The sequence below is a fragment of the Hyla sarda genome, chromosome 8 (genome assembly GCF_029499605.1).
Source record: "Hyla sarda isolate aHylSar1 chromosome 8, aHylSar1.hap1, whole genome shotgun sequence".
Lineage (NCBI taxonomy): Eukaryota > Metazoa > Chordata > Amphibia > Anura > Hylidae > Hyla > Hyla sarda.
Window position 1 is genome coordinate 37214433 of NC_079196.1, and position 20544 is coordinate 37234976.

General features: G+C 43.9%; 1 protein-coding gene across 4 annotated transcripts in view; it reads left to right on the forward strand.

Annotated features, from left to right (window-relative positions):
• GPD2 (glycerol-3-phosphate dehydrogenase 2) overlaps positions 1–20544 on the forward strand; it is a 302607-nt gene that overhangs the window by 23962 nt on the left and 258101 nt on the right. Inside the window, exon 1 of one of the 4 annotated variants that reach the window (XM_056536603.1) lies at positions 12627–12753. The exons of the other annotated variants lie outside the window; for them this stretch is intronic. The gene's annotated coding sequence lies outside the window, so the exon portion shown is untranslated. Of the gene's footprint in view, positions 1–12626; positions 12754–20544 lie in introns of those variants that run through there. 4 annotated transcript variants of the gene reach the window in all.

Genomic DNA, 20544 nt, shown 5'->3' on the forward strand with positions numbered 1-20544 from the left:
GTAGTACAAAATCAGCAGGCAAAGGTACTGTCAGAAAACTAGTTTAGTCAGGCATAGGGAATACAGCAGTGTTTCCACACAGTGTGCCTCCATTTGTTGCAAAACTACAACTCCCAGCATGCCCGGACAGCCTTTGGCTGGGAGTCGTAGTTTTGCAACAATTGAAGGCACACTGGTTGGGATACAGGAACACTGGTGATGGGAGGGCAAAGGTCAAAGGCAAAGGTTTGCTATCTGAGCTGGTTCAAATACCCAGGCTCTGCGAGTGGTGAGCCTCAACACACTGTCCCACTGCTAGGTTGCCATTAATCAGCCGTAATCATTGGTGCAATCTGGCTGCAAGTGTTCAGTTTCCCTGCAGCGCCACCCGAGGGGAAATTTAAGTATTGCATTGTGCTCGTTGAAAGCAAAGGCACGTTCATAAAATTCATGTATGCAGATTTTACGCTGCAGATTTCAATAAAAACTAAATGATAGAACACAGCTTCAAATCTGCAGCATCAAATCCTGCACATCAAATATGCGTAGGAGACTGTACGTGTGACTAGACCCTTAATGTGTATGAAAAGGGGTTTTCTAAACCAGACAACAATTCCCTATTGTATTTGGGATTCTTTAAAGTTGGATCTACAGTTCTGATTAAGGGAAAATCCCTTTAAATGTTGTTCCTAGTTTCAGCATCATTCCATTACTTGTCATACGCGCTTGTTTCACCCGTCCTCTGGATTTCATCGACACTCTATGGTTTTGTTATGGTTTGGCTTTTTTTGTTTGACGTCCTCCGCCTCTTCACAATAATTCCAAAACTTTATTTCTTCTTTCTGTTTCTTGAAACTTCCCATGAAACTGCGCCATAGTATGAAGTGAAATGGAAATGACATTTTACATGACATGTGGACGTTTCTGTTATGTCTGGATGTGTAAACCTAAAGTTGGTGCTGTATGGGGAAGTTCAATTTAAGATTTGAATAATTTCTGGGAAATGTTAGTTCTTTCTTTGTTTTCTGCATAAAGTGAATGTTTCATTATATAATAGTAGCCACAGGAGTACCCAGCATTGCCCAGTCTTCCTTTCTTTATTTTTTTTGCCTTTGATTGCACTTGGCATATAGCTTTACGTTTTGTTGAATGCATTTTCACACCTTAAAGGGGTTATCCACCATAAGGTGATTTTAGTACGTACCTGGCAGACAGTAATGGACATGCTAAGGAAGGATCTGCACTATGGCTATGTTGTGAGATACCATAATACTGTGGCTAGCTGTTTGTGAACTAGTATTTCCTGTTTGACTTTTCTTTTTGTGACTATAAATCCCACAATTCCATCTTCCTCCCTGCCCCACACATCAGCCACCCCACCCATTGAAACATAAATGAGCTGCATCCATTCAAATCAGTGTGGTTTTCAATCAGGGTGCCTACATCTGTTGCATTAGTTGCAGATTGATCCCTCCACCCATTGAAGCAGACAGGCTCCCTGTCATCAGCTGACAAGCTGGGTAAAATCTGAGACAACAGTCATTTTTTATGCTGTTAAAAATAAATATCGGGGTGAAAATCACAGAAGAATTGTGAGAAAACCGTCACACACAGGTACAGACACTATATTATGAGCTACTCTAACTTCACAGCCCCTGTAGCATAGTCAAATAAATAAAATTCCTGGAATACCCCTTTAAAATAATCACTCAATAAGTCAGCTTTTCAGAAGCAATGATAGGCTGCTTGCCCTCCCTGCACTCCTCACTGATGTCTTCTCATCCTTCTCACTCTTCTTTCAGAACTCAATAAATCTTCTCTTTCTTGCCCAATGTGTCCCCTTTACCTGTCTCTGCACTATTGATTCTCTGCCTCTGCCTGTCTGATGGTTAAATCATACTTTACTATGACATTGGTCCAGTGGCAAGATGTTTAAAGTAGGGATCGACCGATTATCGGTATCGCCGATATTATCGGCCGATAATCACGATTTTGGGCATCATGGGTATCGGCAATTACCTGGCCGATAATGCCCCGCCCCCGCCCCGCCCCCACCGCACCTCGACCGCCCCCCCGACCCGCCGCACCGCGACCGCCCCCCCTGTAGTGCTGGGTGGTATACCGGTATGGATTTTTGCCCATACCACTATACCGGTCGGGCCCCTCCCCCACCCTCCGAGTCAATAAAAAAAAAAATTAAACTTACCCGTAATGGGAGTGGTCCGGGCCATCCTTCCTTCCTGTAGTGTCCGGCGGCATTCCGGGTGGAGGATGAACCGGTCCGGGCTGTCCTTCTCCGGGGGTCATCTTCTCCACTCCGGGCAGGCTCCGGCCTAGTACGCTGCATAGACGCCGCTATGCCGTGATGTCAGGTGCGTCGCTGCGCACGGGCGTCACTGCGCAGCGGTGTCTATGCAGCGTACTAGGCCGGAGCCTGCCCGGAGGGGAGAAGATGACCCCCGGAGAAGGACAGCCCGGACCGGTTCACCCTCCTCCCGGAATGCCGCCGGACACTATAGGAAGGATGGATGGATGGCCCGGACCACCCTGACAGGTAGGGGGAGAGAAGCGGGTGGTGGTGGCGGCGGCGGCCTATGGCACCGCAAAAGCCACTGCAGTGCATTGATTTAAAGCGCCCGCTTTAAATCATTGCTCTGCAGCGGTGTCGAGGGGGGATAAATAGCCGATAACTTATACCGGAATATCGGTATAAGTTATCGGCTATCGGCCCTAACCTCCATCGATTATCGGTATCGGCCCTAAAAAAAACGATATCGGTCGATCCCTAGTTTAAAGTGTACCTGTAGTTATCAAAAACTTTTAATACACTGCTGAAAAAAATAAAGAAAACACTTAAACAACACAATGTAACTCTAAGTCAATGACACTTCTGTGAAATCACACTGTCCACTCAGGAAGCAACACTGATTGACAATCAATTTCACATGCTGTTGTGCAAATAGAACAGACAACAGGTGGAAATTATAGGCAATTAGCAAGACATCACCCAATGAAGGAGTGGTTCTGCAGGTGGTGACCACAGACCACTTCTCAGTTCCTATGCTTCCTGTCCGATGTTTTGGTCACTTTTGAATTCTGGCGGTGCTTCTAGTGGTAGCATGAGACAGATTCTACAACCCACACAAGTGGCTCACGTAGTGCAGCTCATCCAGGATGGCACATCAATGCGAGTTGTGGCAAGAAGGTTTGCTGTGTCTGTCAGTGTAGTGTCCAGAGCATGGAGGTGCTTCCAGGAGACAGGCCAGTACATCAGGAGACGTGGAGGAGGCTGTAGGAGGGCAACAACCCAGCAGCAGGACCGCTACCTCTGCCTTTGTGCAAGGAGGAGCAAGAGGAGCACTGCCAGAGCCCTGCAAAATGACCTCCAGCAGGCCACAAATGTGCATGTGTCCACTTAAACGGTCAGAAACAGAGGGTGGTATGAGGGCCCGACATCCACAGGTGGGGGTTGTGCTTACAGCCCTACACTGTGCAGGACGTTTGGCATTAGCCAGAGAACACCAAGATTGGCAAATTCGCCACTGGCACCCTGTGCTCTTCACAGATGAAAGCAGGTTCACACTGAGCACATGTGACAGAGTCTGGAGATGCCATGGAGAACGTTCTGCTGCCTGCAACATCCTCCAGCAGGACCAGTTTGGCGGTGGGTCAGTAATGGTGTGGGGTGGAATTTATTTGGGTGGGGCCGCACAGCCCTCCATGTGCTTGCCAAAGGTAGCCTGACTGCCATTATGTACTGAGATGAGATCCTCAGACCCCTTGTGAGACCATATGCTGGTGCGGTTGGCCCTGGGTTTCTGCTAATGCAAGACAATGCTAGACCTCATGTGACTGGAGTTTGTCAGCAGTTCCTGCAAGAGGAAGGCATTGGTGCTATGGACTGGCCCACCCGTTCCCCAGACCTGAATCTGATTGAGCACATCTGGGACATCATGTCTCGCTCCATCCACCACAGACTCATCAGGAGCATGCCCAGGCATTGTAGGGAGGTCATACGGGCATGTGGAGGCCACACACACTATTGAGCCTCATTTTGATTTGTTTTAAAGGGGTACTCCGGTACTTACACATCTTTTCCCCTATCCAAAGGATAGGGGATAAGATGCCTGATCGCGGGAGTCCTGCCGCTGGGGAACCCCGGTGATCATGCACGCTGCACCCCGTTTGTAATCAGTCCCCGGAGCGCGTTCGCTCCGGGTCTGATTACAGGCGACCACCGGGCCAGCGGCGTGTGACGTCACGCCTCCGCCCCCGTGTGTAGTCACGCTCCGCCCCTCAATGCAAGCCTACGGGAGGGGGCGTGATAGCTGTCATGCCCCCTCCCGTAGGCTTGCATTGAGGGGCGGAGCGTGACGTCACACGGGGGCGGAGGCGTGACGTCACATGCCGCTGGCCCTGTGGTCGTTGGTAATCAGACCCGGAACGAACACGCTCCGGGGACTGATTAGAAACGGGGTGCCGCGTGCAAGATCCCGGGGGTCCCCAGCGGCGGGACACCCGCGATCAGGCATCTTATCCCCTATCCTTTGGATAGGGGAAAAGATGTCTAAGCACCGGAGAACCCCTTTAAGGCCATTACATCAAAGTTGGATCAGCCTGTAGTGTGGTTTTCCACTTTGATTTTGTGTGGCTCTATATCCAGACATCCAAAGGGTTGATAAATGTAATTTCTATTGATAATTTTTGTGTGATTTTGTTGTCAGCACATTCAACTATGTAAAGACGAAAGTATTTCATACAGTTAGTTCATTCATTCAGATCTAGGATGTGTTATCTTAGTGTTCTCTTTATTTTTTTGAGCAGTGTATATTGTAGATAAACTATTATATGTTTATTTGTATTGTTCATTGGTTAAAAATGTGTATATTTTTGGGTGGAAAAATATGAGGGTCTCTATGAGGAGATGAAACACAGGAAGTAAGGGCAGGACAAGTAGGACTCCTGGCTTGTCAATCATCCTGCTGTGTGATTCGGGAGAAAATCACTGAGTCCTGCCTATCCTCATTGTACAGAGCCCTGCTTGTCCTCATTGTACAGAGCCCTGCTTGTCCTCATTGTACAGAGCCCTGCTTGTCTTCAGTACACAGAGCCCTGCTTGTCCTCAGTACACAGAGCCCTGCTTATCCTCAGTACACAGAGCCCTGCTTGTCCTCAGTACACAGAGCCCTGTTTGTCCTCAGTACACAGAGCCCTGCTTGTCCTCAGTGTACAGTGCCCTGCTTGTCCTCAGTGTACAGTGCCCTGCTTGTCCTCAGTGTACAGAGCCCTGCTTGTCCTCAGTGTACAGAGCCCTGCTTGTCCTCAGTGTACAGAGCCCTGCTTGTCCTCAGTGTACAGAGGCCTGCTTGTCCTCAGTGTACAGAGGCCTGCTTGTCCTCAGTGTACAGAGCCCTGCTTGTCCTCAGTGTGCAGAGCCCTGCTTGTCCTCAGTGTGCAGAGCCCTGCTTGTCCTCAGTGTACAGAGCCCGGCTTGTCCACCCGTACTCCTTGTATTAGGACTCACAGGCAATAGCTGCAGGGACAAAAATATACACATTTTTAACCAATGTATATTACAAATATACATATGTTATTTTCTACATTATATAAAAGGTTTTTGCTAATGGCAGGTACACTTTTAAACTGCCAGATAATCTCCGCCGTCCGAGAGGAACTCGATCAGGAAATGTACTGAAAAGCGCATAGACTTGTATTGGACTTCCGGTGCCATGATGATAAAGTATGATATGATATAACTGTCCAAGCTCCGCTGTTTTACTCTAGGGTGGAAGAGGTTGTTGGTATTGGGACACCCACAAAAAACGTGGTCTCAAATGGCTGGAGGTGCTCAACCCCTAATGCGGTTGTGCATTTATACTGGGGGAGCAGATCCTGCCCTTGTAGTCCGTTGCTAAGGGCGATCCCCAGCATAAAAATGCATACAATGGAGGATGCCTGCAGCGGACTACAAGTGCCACAATAGAATCCTACACCAGATAACCGGTGTGGATGTGTAACAATTAGAATAATACAATACAGAAATGTAGGTGCACTACTGTGGTAGATGTAACAATGACATTGGCTAATCCCTCAACACTGATGTTAAAATTGAGACATTCGCCAGTGTATCCTTATATGAAGGACATACCTGAGCCTGCACACCAACGCCAAGGTTTCTCAAATGGCGCGGGACCTAACGCTAACCTACCTGTGCGTAATAAGCAAAAAAATTGGGACATTGGGACACCCCTAAACTCTACTATGTTTTTATTTTGGTCAGAATGAAAGTGATTACAGCATTGCTTTTAAAGGAATGTGTAATCAGTAAATATTTTTCTGTTAAACATATATTTTTTTTATTATTTTCCATTCTACTATCTATACTATAAAAATAATCCTAAAATCTTGCAGTTTTCAGTTTGACCCCTTAAGGACGCAGGGTTTTTCCATTTTTGCATTTTCATTTTTTCCTCATCACCTTCTAAAAATCATAACGCTTTAAATTTTGCACATAAAATTCCATATTATGGCTTATTTCTTGCACCACCAATTCTACTTTGCAGTGACATTAGTCATTTCACCCAAAAATCCACGGCGAAATGGAAAAAAAATTCATTGTGCGACAAAATGGAAGAAAAAATGTCATTTTGTAAATTTTGGGGGCTTCCGTTTCTACGCAGTTCATTTTTCAGTAAAAAATGACACCTTATCTTTATTCTGTAGGTCCATACGGTTAAAATGATACCCTACTTATATAGGTTTGATATTGTCGTACTTCAGAAAAGAATCATAACTACATGCAGGAAAATGTATATGTTAAAAAATTTCATCTTCTAACCCCTATAACTTTTTTATTTTTCTGCGTACGGGCCGGTATGAGGGCTAATTTTTTGCGCCGTGTTCTGAAGTTTTTATCTGTACCATGTTTGTATTGATTGGACTTTTTGATCTTTTTTTCATGATATAAAAAGGGACCAAAAATACACTATTTTGGACTTTGGAATTTTTTGCGCACACGCCATTGACCGTGTGGTTTAATTAACAATATATTTTTATAACTCAGACATTTCCGCATGCGGCGATACCAAATATGTTTATTTTTATTTACACTGTTTTTTTTTTCTATGGGAAAAGGGGGGTGATTCAAACTTTTACCTTAAGGACTGAGCCTTTTTTCGCAATTCTGACCACCGTCGCTTTACGAATTAATAACTCGAAAACGCTTTTACCGAATATTCTGATTCTGAGATAGTTTTTTCGTGACATATTCTACTTTATTTTGGTGGTAAATTTTTGCCGTTACTTGCATCCTTTTTTGGTGAAAAATCCCCAAATTTCAGGAAAATGTTGCATTTTTCTAACTTTGAAGCTCTCTACTTGTAAGGAAAATGGATATTCCCAATAAATTTTGTTTTTATTCACAAATACAATATGTCCACTTTATGTTGGCATCATAAATTGGAAATTTCTTTGCTTTTTAGAGGGCTAGCCCTCAGGATGATCGGGGCTGTCACTGACAGCTCAGATCATCCCTATTTTCCGGGTGATCGGAACCCCCCTGGATGTTCCGGGATGCCTGCTGAATGATTCCAGCAGGCATCCAGGTCTGGTCCCCAACCGGCTAGCGGCGGGGACCGAAATTCCCACGGGCATATGCATACGCCCCACATCCTTAAGGACTCGGGATGCAGGGCGTATGCATACGCCCGGCGTCCTAAAGAGGTTAAATAGGTTGTATAGGATTAGAAAAACATAGCTTCTTTCTTCTTTCCACACCTGTCCCCAGGGTAAGTGTGGTATGACAACTCAGCTTTATTTACTTCAGTGTAGCTGAGCTGCAATGCCACACACAACCTGAGGACAAGAGGCGCTGTTTCTGGAAAAAAAAGATCTTTTTTCAAATCCTTGATTACCCCCTTAGACTGACACTTTTAAGCAATCTCCTCTTCATAATCACAGGCAGGAGTACAGGGAAGAGTGACTCCAGTATATAAATAAATGCTTAGTGCTCCCCCTCCCTGTAGAATATAACTGCACAGGTCACATAGCATGCCTAGAAAACACTACCATTCTAGGAAATAGGGTCTATTCCAGAATATTTTTGTCTATGTCTACAAGGCTTGCTGTAAAGCATATCACTAAATGCTGTTAAAAACAGCTCAGGCATGATGGCTACCCCATGAGTAAATGATCAATATTCTAGGATATTTTAGATTGAGCATACCACCAATTCATTTCTGTTCATTTCATACTGAATAATTCTTTTGAATTTGGAGGCATACAGAGATACTGCACATTAGAGCCCAACAGACTTCTATGCAGACGTCTGGCCTGAATTAACTCAAAGGTCATATGGGTGAAGCTATGGTACACTCATGTACATGAGTCCTGAAAAGTACCCTTGGGAATTTTTAGAAATTTCTTCTATTATTTATTAAATGTTGTCTGTCTTATTCCTCCCCTTCACATTATTTGTACAAAGGTTATAAAACCAACCCCTCCTATTCTAGAGAAAAATACAGTCATGATGCCCATAGACATAGGGGTTGTGCCCAGCCAGGCTTTACTATCGGTTTTCGTGTTGTCGCAGTGCGCTGTTTTGGCCATGTAGCTTGTACAGGTGAAGAACATTAAAGGGGTTCTCCGCCCCTAGACATCTTATCCCCTATCCAAAGGATAGGGGATAAGATGTCTGATTGCAGGGGTCGTGACGTCACGGCCACACCCCCTCAATGCAAGTCTATGGGAGGGAGACCGTGGCATAGACTTGCATTGAGGGGGCGTGGCGTGACATCACGATGGGCGTGGCCATGACGTTACGACCCACGTCGCCCGCTCCAAGCGTTCAGAACAAAATGTTTTGAAAGCTGGGGCAGCGGAGTACCCCTTTGAATCCAACTCCATGTGCTCCAAAGAAAAGGAATTAAACAGGGTGTTTTAGATATGTAACTAAACTGATATATTGATGTAGAACAATATAAGACACAACTTGTATAATATATATATATATATATATATATATATATATATTTCTGAAGCATCATGACCAAGAGCAGATCACCCCTTCTGATCCGCTGTAATCTGTAGGGGAACCCAGCAGTAAGTGTTCAATTTCCTTGTAGCGCCACCACAGGGAAAATGAAGGATTACCGAGTTCCCACTAAAATCAGTAGGTAGTTTGTTAGCATGATGGGTCTTCCAGGGCAAGAATGGCTCTCTATATCCTTTCATTGCTGAAGAGCCTAGAACAAAGGGGTTTCAGCGTCCAATAAAGGGAATCAACTCTGTTCACACTTGTTTTTGTGGCTGGCATTCTTTAGTGTGAATGTGGAATCTAAGGGGCTGATGGGTGTTGTACTGCAGACTAGTTGAGAGTAGTAGTCCCATATGGAAGCAGAGAATAGTGTCACATGATAGGTTGGTGTAGCTAACCTGGTGGTCCTCTGTGAGCTCAACAATGTATTTGTCTCTGTAGAAGCCACACAACACTCCGACCGTAGGTCACTGAGGAGATAAATGTACACTTAAGGGCCCTTGTACAGCTTTTTCTCCTCTGGCTAAGGCAATACTCCTTCTTAGAGCTGAAGACTTGAGTTTTTTATCATCACAGCATGGACTGGAACAGAATAGTGATGAGCGGCATAGGCCATATTCAAATTTGGGATATTTGCTATATGCTAGGGATGTTGCTAACCTCTGACAACTGTATTTGCATCCTTCTCATTGGCCCACAAGCTTAAAGGGAGGGATCAGTGTCCTCTGGAAGTGCTGATATTCCCGAATTTTCGCATATTCGCCTTCTTTGAACCACAAGCTGGAAGCAGGGAGGGATGATCACTTTTTATTTACACAGTACACATAATTGTGATGTGTACTGTGAAAAAAAAAAAAAAAATGAATATTCGTCATAACGAATATATTTCACTATATTCCAAATATTCGCCAAATTGCGAAGTGCTGATATTCGCCATAAAAATCCACTATTCAAATATTTGTAACAAGAACAGTGACTTGCCTGTAGCAGGTTTTATGTGGAACAGGTTACAGGACTGGACTAAACCTAGGAGTATACTTTGGCCTTGGTGCAGGTATGACTAGCAGGATCAGAGGTAGGAGATATTTTCTGGCAAAGATTTAAAGGGTTACTCCGGTGAAAACATTTTGTAAATCAACTGGTGCCAGAAAGTTAAACAGATTTGTAAATTACTTCTATTAAAAAAATCCTTAATCCTTCCAGTACTTATTAGCTGCTGAATACTACAGAGGAAACTCTTTTCTTTTTTTGGAACAAAGAACTCTCTGCTGAATCACGAGCACAGTGCTCTCTGCTGACACCTCTGTCCATTTTAGGAACTGACCAGAGCAACATATGTGTGCTATGGGGATTTTCTCCTACTCTGGACAGTTCTTAAAATGGACAGAGACGTCAGCAGAGAGCACTGTGCTCATGATTCAGCGGAGAGCTCTGTGTTCCAAAAAGAAAAGCATTTCCTCTGTAGTATTCAGCAGCTAATAAGTACTGTAAGGAGTAAGATTTTTTAATAGAAGTAATTTACAAATCTGTTTAACTTTCTGGCACCAGTTGATTAAAAAAAAAAAAGTTTTCCACCAGAGTACCCCTTTAACTGGTTTGGGTGTACATCTAAAAGCCTTTTAGAAGTTTCTGTGTAGAAACAGGCTAGGAAGCATCATGTGACCAAGATATCAGCATTCATCAGATAGAAGACATATGCAAATTTTTTAACGCTTACACTCTTGTTATACATTAGTGAATTAATGCTAATGTATAAGACAGTGTTGTAGTTTAACTCACAGTTTGCAGAAAGTTTTCTCACAGCTGCACAATAACTTCGTATGAATGGCAGCTGGAAGGCAGATACTGGGACACTACACTACAGTGGATATTACTGTGGCAGTATAAGGGTGCGTTCACACTGAGTAATTCAAGAGGGATTTACTCGAGTAATTCCACTTGAATTCTCTGACTTCAATGTATTTTACTCTGCACTGTTCACACTGCGTAAATTCTGTTCCGCTAGAAGTAAGAACATATTCATTCTTCTTGCGGAATGCGCAAGCAGAAGTCCATTGAAGTCAATGGTAAAAAAAAATTCCGGTTGAAATAAAAAAAAAAAAAAAACACAGTTTCCTCTTATATTTCACGTGGAAAATCTGCGTGGAATTCCGTGCAGATTTTCCAAACGGAATATAGGAGTAAACTTTTTATTTATTTTTATTTAATTTTTTTGAGCAAATTTAGCACGAAAAAAAACCCCTTTAAATTCCGATGCGGAATTTTTACGCGAGGATTCCTCTCTTATTCCTCAGTGTGAACGCACCCTAAGGCTGGGTTCACACTGTGGAATCTCTGGGCAGAATTTCTGCCAGAGATCAAGCCGGCGGCACTAGGACCACGTGGACTGCATTGCTGTCCCCATAGATGTCAATGCAGTTCTGAGAAGATCTCCCAAAATATCCACCCATAAATGCATTGCCATCTATGGGGACGGCAATGCAGTCCGCTCGGTCCTAGTGCCGCCGGCTTGATTTCCGGCAGAAATTCTGCCCAGAAATTCCACAGTGTGAACCCAGCCTAAGGGTCTATTCACACAGCAGAATTTCCGCTTGCGGAATTCCACCTCAAATTAAAGCCCATAGACTTCTATGGGATTCTGCACTCCCATTCACACTTCTGAATTTCCGCTTGCGGAATTCCGCTAGCGGAATTCCGCAAGGGGAAATTCAGAAGTGTGAATGGGAGTGCAGAATCCCATAGAAGTCTATGGGCTTCAATTTGAAGTGGAATTCCACAAACGAAATTCTGCAAGCGGAAATTCTTCCTTGTGAAAAGACCCTAAGGCTAGGTTCAGACTACGGAATTTCCGCTTTGAAATTTCCGGCAGAAATTCCGCTTACTATAATGCATAGTGTAGTGAATGGTTTTCCGTTCACAAATTCACACTTCGGAATTTGTGAAGCGGAAAATCCGGATGAAAAATCTGCTAGAAATTTTCCGCCTAAAGAAAGGGGTTGCTCGTTTCTTCAGGCGGAAATCCTAGCGGAACACATAGCGGTCTATAGGAGACTGCAGTTTCCGCTCGGTCCTAGCGCCGGCTAATTCAGTCGGCGCAGGCGGAACTCGGAATCTCCGGGCGGAGATTTTCTGCCCGGAGATTCCGTAGTCTGAACCTAGCCTAAGGGTATAGATTTTATTATTGACTATAATATGTGTAAACATAACCCTAATAAGTCTGTGGTGTCCAAGTAGGAAACACAATAAATGGGTTACCCCAGTAAATAAAAGCTATTACGTTATAGTCCATATAAATTCTGAAGTAAAACACCCGGTCAGATGTAAGTTGTGTTCTATGACATCATGATGGTATTGATGTGTCATCTTTTGGTGGATAGGCGGAGAACCATTTGAGGTTGGCTACTGTTCACATCTGATATTTTGAAAAAATTTTAGTTTTGGGAAAATTGATGGATGAAATGAGCCGAGATTGACTCACTAGTGTCCGGCCGGTATTACACGTAATAGTCCTTTATCATCTCCACAGGGACCGTCTGAGAATAACCAGGGAAACACCATCACATGAAACACTGTATCACTGCACACAATCTCTGACTCAGATGGACCTCTGTACAGCATTGCTTTCCTTGCCCAGTGCGCTGCGTAGGAAAGAAAATGTGATAGGCGCAGGGTCCCGGGCAGACTGTTAGTCACGATATGAGACACTCCACCATCGTTGTGTCAGTGACTTTGTTCTCAAGGTAAGATTCCAGAAACCACATTTGGATCAGAATTACTCCCCCAAACCACACACAGGAAAACAATGGAAAACAATGCTCGTACGTAGTCATCTGGATGAGGCTCACGGCATCCCGGAGGAAGCAGAGCATTTATAGGTGAGACGGCTGCGGCCGCCGCAGGACTTAACATTGCTCCAAGAAAACACAAGGCATGGGTTTGCAATGATTTCCTCCTTGGCGTTCTGCCCTGCTGTTCGGTGACAGATACCAGCTGGCGTGGTATTTTTGCCGTGTCGCCACCACAGACTCTTTTACTTGCACGGCTCACCTCGGTCATCGGACAAGTGTACAAAGCCACACTTGTCTGCGCGCTCTGAATTCATGCCAGATTTCCATTTCTGCGTTCAGCACCTTTACGGGGCCTCACTAAGTCCTTTCACAGTCACTGACTGGCATTGAAATGCAATGTATTGAGAAGGAAATGTTTGGGACAGTGTGGAGAAATTCTTTCTGTGTTGTATATGAATTATTAAAGCGTCAGATCCAACAAAAAAACCTTTTTTATTTTTTTTTTATATATCACTCAGTACCTAATCCTGACCATGTACATCTAATTTTTATGTGTCTAGCACCTTTATTTATTTATTTTTATTATACCTTTAATTTATCTCACTAGTCTGAATTCCTCTCAAAGGGAGGGGGCGTGGCCTCACTGTGCAGGTCTCCGCCCCCTCCCTCAGTATGCTGTCTGCTCACATCTCCCCTAGCATTAGCAAAACTACAACTCCCAGCTTGTCCGCACTGACAGTAGAGGGACACAAGATGACAGTGGGAGGATTTTTCCGCCAGCTGTCAATAAAGGAAGTGTGTCCATGACATCGGTGATGACGCATGGACACAGCAGGACTAGTATGTGTCCAAGCAGGCAGGGGGGGGGAAGTTGTTTGACTGGATTTTTCAGTATGAAATACTGAAAATTTTCTAATGAAAGCAATTGCAAAACCTACTGGTTATACATGCTTTACAACATATCAAAAGTTTTTGTATCTGACTGTGCCCATTTAAATGAACCTATAGTAATAGGTTATATATCGGGGGATTGCAAATATTTTAACCTTTTTTATTCTATATATACTGGGTGATTCAGAAGGGATGGTGTGGGATTATAGCCTCGGTATTCATAACCAAAAGAGCATAACACAAATCTAATAACATGGAAAAAACATACTATGAGGGAGATGCAGTTACCCACGGCAACCAATCAGATGGCTTCTTTCATTTTTCAGAGGCTTTTTAAAAAATGAAAGAAGCAATCTGATTGGTTGCTATGGGCAACTACACCACTCTTCCTCTACACAGGTGTTGATAAATCTCTCCTATGTATCCAAGTGTTCTGATTACACTACAAATATTCAAAGGTTTTTCCATTGGTGACATGTAGGGCTGCCACCTTTCTTGTAAAAAACATACCGGTCATGCTAATTTGCATAATTCATTATATATGCGTGACATCACAGGATACACATATGCGGGGGAAATGTTGTCCTATTCTGAACCCCTAGCTTTTTTCTTTCTCTTTATATGGGCCTGTATGAGGGATCATTTTTTTGTGCCCTGATCTGTCATTTTTAACAGTACCATTTCTGTTTTGATGTGACTTTTTGATCGCTTTTTTTTTTGTTTTTTTGTTAAGCAAATTCAGGAGTTGAAGTTAGTTATTAACTACAACTCTCAGCATGCCCTGATACAGCCTGTGGTTCAGCAGCTGCCCCAAATTAAAATAAAACTACAACTCCCAGCATGTTGGACTATATAGTAGTATATAGTATAGATCAGTGTTTCCCAACCAGGGGTGCCTCAAGCTGTTACAAAACTTCAACTCCCAGCATGTTGGACTATATAGTAGTATATATAGTATAGGTCAGTGTTTCCCAACCAGGGGTGCCTCCAGCTGTTACAAAACTACAACTCCCAGCATGTTGGACTATATAGTAGTATATAGGATAGGTCAGTGTTTCCCAACCAGGGGTGCCTCCAGCTGTTGCAAAACTACAACACCTAGCATGCTCGGACAGCTGTTGGCTGTCCGGGCATGCTGGGAGTTGTAGTTTTGCAACAGCTGGAGGCGCTCTGGTTGGGGAACATTGGTATAGGTTAGGCCCCTTTCACACTACAGGTATCATCCTGTAAAAAACCTCCGTTATTACTCCTGGCAAAAAGTCCTGAAAACTGCCGGCAAAAAATCCCATTCATGTCCATGGGATTTTTTTGACCATCCTTTTGCATCAGGTATGTCCGTTTTTACTAATGTCAGTTATTTTTGTCGGCACAAAAGACGGTGCACGCACTAATTTTTGGTCCGTCAAAAAAAAGTGAAGAACCGGACGTTAAAATTTAACATTGAAGTCTATGGGAACCGGATGTTCAAAATAAACATCCGTTATCATCCGTTTTTTGTACTGAGCATGCTCATTACAGCTTTACAAAAAAAAGGTTAAAAACCTGATTAAAAAAAAGGGATGTAACTGGTAATAACGGATGATAACGGATGAACATCAGGTTTTTTAAGGAAAAACCCATTAAAAATAACGGATGATGGTCATCAGTTATCATCCCTTATTACCAGTTATTGCATCCGTTTTGTTTTTTCATCCGTTATTGTAAAATAACGGCAGTAAAAAAGCAGGATGATACCTGTAGTGTGAAAGGGGTCTTATGGTGCAACATTCCGGGAGTTGGAGGATTGGTTGGATAAATATATTGGCCATTGCATAGCAGGGCGACCAAAATACCGTCCGTGACGCTAAAATTACCGGTGGCAACCCCAGTGACACGGCATACATCTAGGTTGTAGTCAAGTTCGGTCCAAACACGGCAGCATCTCCTTGGATATGGTCTCCACTGTTTCGGGTGATGTGTTGTCTCTGGTTGTTTAATAGGGAAGCAGATACATTTGATGTAGCCCCACAGAGAGAAGCTGCAGGGTGGTCAATCTGGTGATTGTGGAGACCAGCGCAACATTGGTGAATTGTTGTTTCCAGTGTGGCCGATCATACGTTCCCGTAGAGTTTCCTTCAGGTATCGGTGAACATGTTGAGATGCACCATCAGACCATATTGTGGCAGTACATATGTAGGACTGTAATTCCAAGTTACACCCCATATCAAGCAAGGCATGAAAAGTGTGTAAAACATATAACAAAAGTAGTACCAAGCATTTAGGTTATGTTTGGAACTCCCCTCACCGATTCTGCTAAAATGATGGGACTTTAGCCTAGAAAAGAAATGTGTATGTCAGGATTTTTTCTCCGCTAAATCTTGCAAAACAATGGACATCTAAAGGAAACCCCAACGGACCTCATTGAAAGTGAATGGACCTTTTCGAATCTGTTGATGTCAGTGGTGACACCCACCTTCCCAGCCCCCTTATCAGCTATTGTAACAGAGCTCTATAAAGCTGGGTTCACATCACGTTTTATACGATACGGGACCGCATACGACTGGGGGAGCTAAAACCGGGTGCTCCCATATCCCTGCCGTATGCAGCTCGTATGTAATGTATTTCAATGAGCCGACCGGAGTGAAACCATGGTAGACCTCTGTTTTAGGTCCGTTGGAAAAACCACATACGGAGCAGAAATGAGCCGACCGGAGTGAAACCATGGTAGACCTCTGTTTTAGGTCCGTTGGGAAAGCCACATACGGAGCAGAAATGAGCCGACCGGAGTGAAACCATGGTAGACCACTGTTTTAGGTCCGTTGAGAAAACCGCATACGGAGCAGAAATGAGCCGACCGGTGTCAGCATTTCACTCCGATCGGCTCATTGAAATACATTACAAACGGTCCGCATACGGCAGGGATACTGGAGCGCCTGGTTTTAGCTTGTATTGCATAAAACGTGATGTGACCCCAACCTAACACTGATATATGAGCATAGCCTTACAGCAGAGTTTTTTTTTTTTAGTACAAATTGAGCTGTTTGAAATAGTAAACCTGCCCCTATGTATCAACAAGACTATACAAGTCAGAGGAGTCAGGTAGCCAGTTTCACAGACATTTGCGTCTTGTTTTTGTGTGGTTTTGGACTGATTTCTATGGACGTTTTTATTGAAAAACTAAAAATGGTTCTTGGTTCTCAAATTCCTATAATGTCCTTTGATCAAACAAATGTAACACATTCGGATTATCCCAAAAAAAACAGCCGAATGTTTGTAAAGGTGACAAGTTCCTTCACAAGTGTCCTTCAAACCTGTTTCCCAGGTGACATTGTTCAGGATGTAAGAGAATGAATGTAGAATAAACCAGTCCAGTCCAGGACCTAGACGAGATCTGTGGTACAAAACAAATGCAGAGATATTCATTCGTAGACTCGTGTGCACACTTATTTTTTGTACATGCAAAATAATTGTGAATCTTTAAACATTGTTGTTGTTTTTTCCACTCTTCTGTCCGTTTTTTTCAGCCTATGGCAAATCCTAAGATGTAGTTTCATACCAGCCAAATAACTGCAGCTTTTTGACGCAATAAAAGTCCTTTGCATCTGTAATAATTACAGCCAAAAAATTAAACCACAGTAGAACTGTGAGACATTTCCCATTGAAATTCAATTCGCTCCACTGGGAAAGTGAATAAATTAATTAATAATATAAAATGGACTTTTTTGGAGTTTTATAGAGATATAAAATGACCATTTTTTTGGGCTTGTGAGAACATAGCCTTAAAGGGGTACTCCGCCCCTAGACATCTTATCCCCTATCCAAAGGATAGGGGATAAGATGTCAGATCGCCGGGGTCTCGTTGCTGGGGACCCCTGGGATCGCTGCTGCAGCACCCCGCTATCATTACTGCGCAGAACGAGATCGCTCTGCGCGTAATGACGGGCAATACAGGGGCCGGAGCATCGTTACGTCATGGCTCCGCCCCTCGTGACGTCACGGCCTGCCCCCGTCAATACAAGTCTATGGGAGGGGGCGTGGCAGTCGTCAAGCCCCCTGCCATAGACTTGCATTAAGGGGACAGGCCGTGATGTCTTGAGGGGCGGAGCCATGACGTCACGCTGCTCCGGCCCCTGTATTGCCCGTCATTACACACAGAGCGAACTCGCTCTGCGCAGCAATGATAGCGGGGTGCTGCAGCAGCGATCCCCGGGGTCCCCAGCAGCGGGACCATGGCGATCTAACATCTTATCCCCTATCCTTTGGATAGGGGATAAGATGCCAGGGGCGGAGTACCCCTTTAAAGGGGTACTCCGGTGGAAAACTTTTATTTTTATTTTTTTTATTAACTGGTGCCAGAAAGTTAAGCCGATTTGTAAATTACAATGTAGAGAAGCAAGAAAGGAGAGGGCACACTAAGGTGTTACCACACCTGTCTTGGGGGTACTGCAAGGTCTCAGTGGCCCTTAGTAGGTCTCCTGCGGGGTGCACATACGAAGGATATGAAGTATCAATAGGTACAAGAACAAAGACATGTGTGTGCACTCACCGCTCAGCCGAGACAGCTCAGCATGGAAGTCCGGTTCGGGGAAGGCTGGATCACAGCATCGGTGCAGGTGGAAGGGCGCTCGGAGGCGAGCGCCCTTCCACCTGCGCCGATGCTGTGATCCAGCCTTCCCCGAACCGGACTTCCATGCTGAGCTGTCTCCGCTGAGCGGTAAGTACACACACGTGTCTTTGTTATTGTACCTATAGATTTGTAAATGACTTCTATTAAAAAATCTTAAACCTTCCAGTACTTATTAGCTGCTGAATACTACAGCGGAAATTATTTTCTTTTTGAAACACAGAGCTCTCTGCTGACATCACGAGCACAGTGCTCTCTGCTGACATCACTAGCACAGTGCTCTCTGCTGACATCTCTGTCCATTTTAGGAACTGTCCAGAGCAGCATATGTTTGCTATGGGGATTTTCTCCTACTCTGGACAGTTCCTAAAATGGACAGAGATGTCAGCAGAGAGCACTGTGCTCGTGATGTCAGCAGACAGCTCTGTATTTCAAATGGAAAAGAATTTCCTCTGTAGTATTCAGCAGCTAATAAGTACTGGAAAGATTAAGATGCTTTAATAGAAGTAATTTACAAATCTGTTTAACTTTCTGGCACCAGTTGATTAAAAAAAAAAAAAGTTTTCACTGGAGTACCCCTTTAAAGGAGAAGCGGATAGGGGATACGTTTTCAATCGTAGGGGGTCCAACTGGAGGGAACCCCCAAGGGAGAGCAGACGGCTAATGCAGGACATTGCGGGGAGTCCCAGCAGTTGGACCCTCTGCGATCTAAAACATATCCCCTATCCTGTGGATCCCCATGAGTAAAAGGCCATGTTCACACGACAGAATTTATAAACGGAATCCAGCGGAAACATTTTATTGGGATTCTGCTGTCCCTCGAACATTGCAGAATTCCGGAAATCCTGATTCAGGCCTCTGCCGAAAGTAATAACATGTCAATTATTTCAGCAGAATCTGCATTACCGTCTATGGAGATGGAGCACTTCCAAGTGGTCCCAGCACCAGCATGTTCTGCCGGCGTCCGCTATTTGTGGAAAGCCCGCCCATGTTTTCCCCAAATATTTAACCGTGTGAACATAGCTTAACATGTACAAATAATCAGGAATAAGAAATAAATAAATACTTATGAAAACAATTTCAGATAATATTTGGAAAAAGTTGAAATTAAGATCAAGCTGGAGTAGATGCGATTTTCAAGAAATTTCTGTACTTTTTGGAAACTCCCAAAACTGTGGTTTACGACCTTTATTTTATTTAAAACAACAACCTCTATTCATAGAATTTTTTTTAATTTTTTATATTTCTTCTTAAATTAAAGAAAACTGTTATAATTCCACTATTGGCAGCCATTATAGTTCAACTTGGGGGTCAATTAGTTTTACAGGGGCCTTGAATGTTTAAAAATAAATAAATCTTATATTACTATACAGTTACCTTACCATTACTCTACTGCAGTGTTTTCCAACCAGTGTGCCTCCAGCTGTTGCAATACTACAACTCCCATGCTTGCTGGCATGCTAGGAGTTGTAGTTTTGCAACCAGTGTGCCTCCGGCTGTTGCAAGACCACAACTCCCTTCAAGTCCGGACAGCCAAAGGCTGGAAATTGCAGTTTTGCAACAGCTGGAGGCACCCTGATTTCAAAACTACAACTCCAAGTATGCCAGCAAGCATGGGAGTTGTAGTATTGCAACAGCTGGAGGCACACTGGTTGGGAAACACCGCTCTACTGTTACCATTTCTACCTATCTGCAGTCTGTGTCAGTCCTCTTCTATTCCTGATCCAGAAACTTTGGATGAAAGTGTTATTAGTGTTGGCTTGAGACCATGTTGATGGGTGCCGGTTGTGTATTACAGCTGACACCCACCAGGATCAGAGATAGCACCAAACCTTGCAGTATAACCTTCTAGAAGCCACGGTCAATAGAGACTACAGCTTCTAGGGCTGTGTTTCCCCACCAGTGTGCCTCCAGCTTTTGCAAAACTACAACCCCCAGCATGCCCCGACAGCCTTCGGCTGTCGGGGCATGCTGGGAGTTCTAGTTTTGCAACAGATGGAGGCACACTGGTTGGGAAACACTGCTCTAGTGCTTCTATTTTTACTTTTCTGCAGTTTGTGTCAGTCTTCACTGTCTCTCTGGCATTTTATTAAAGGGGTATTCCAGGAAAAAACTTTTTTTAATATATCAACTGGCTCCAGAAAGTTAAACAGATTTGTATATTACTTCTATTAAAAAATCTTAATCCTTTCAGTACTTATGAGCTTCTGAAGTTAAGGTTGTTCTTTTCTGTCTAAGTGCTCTCTGTT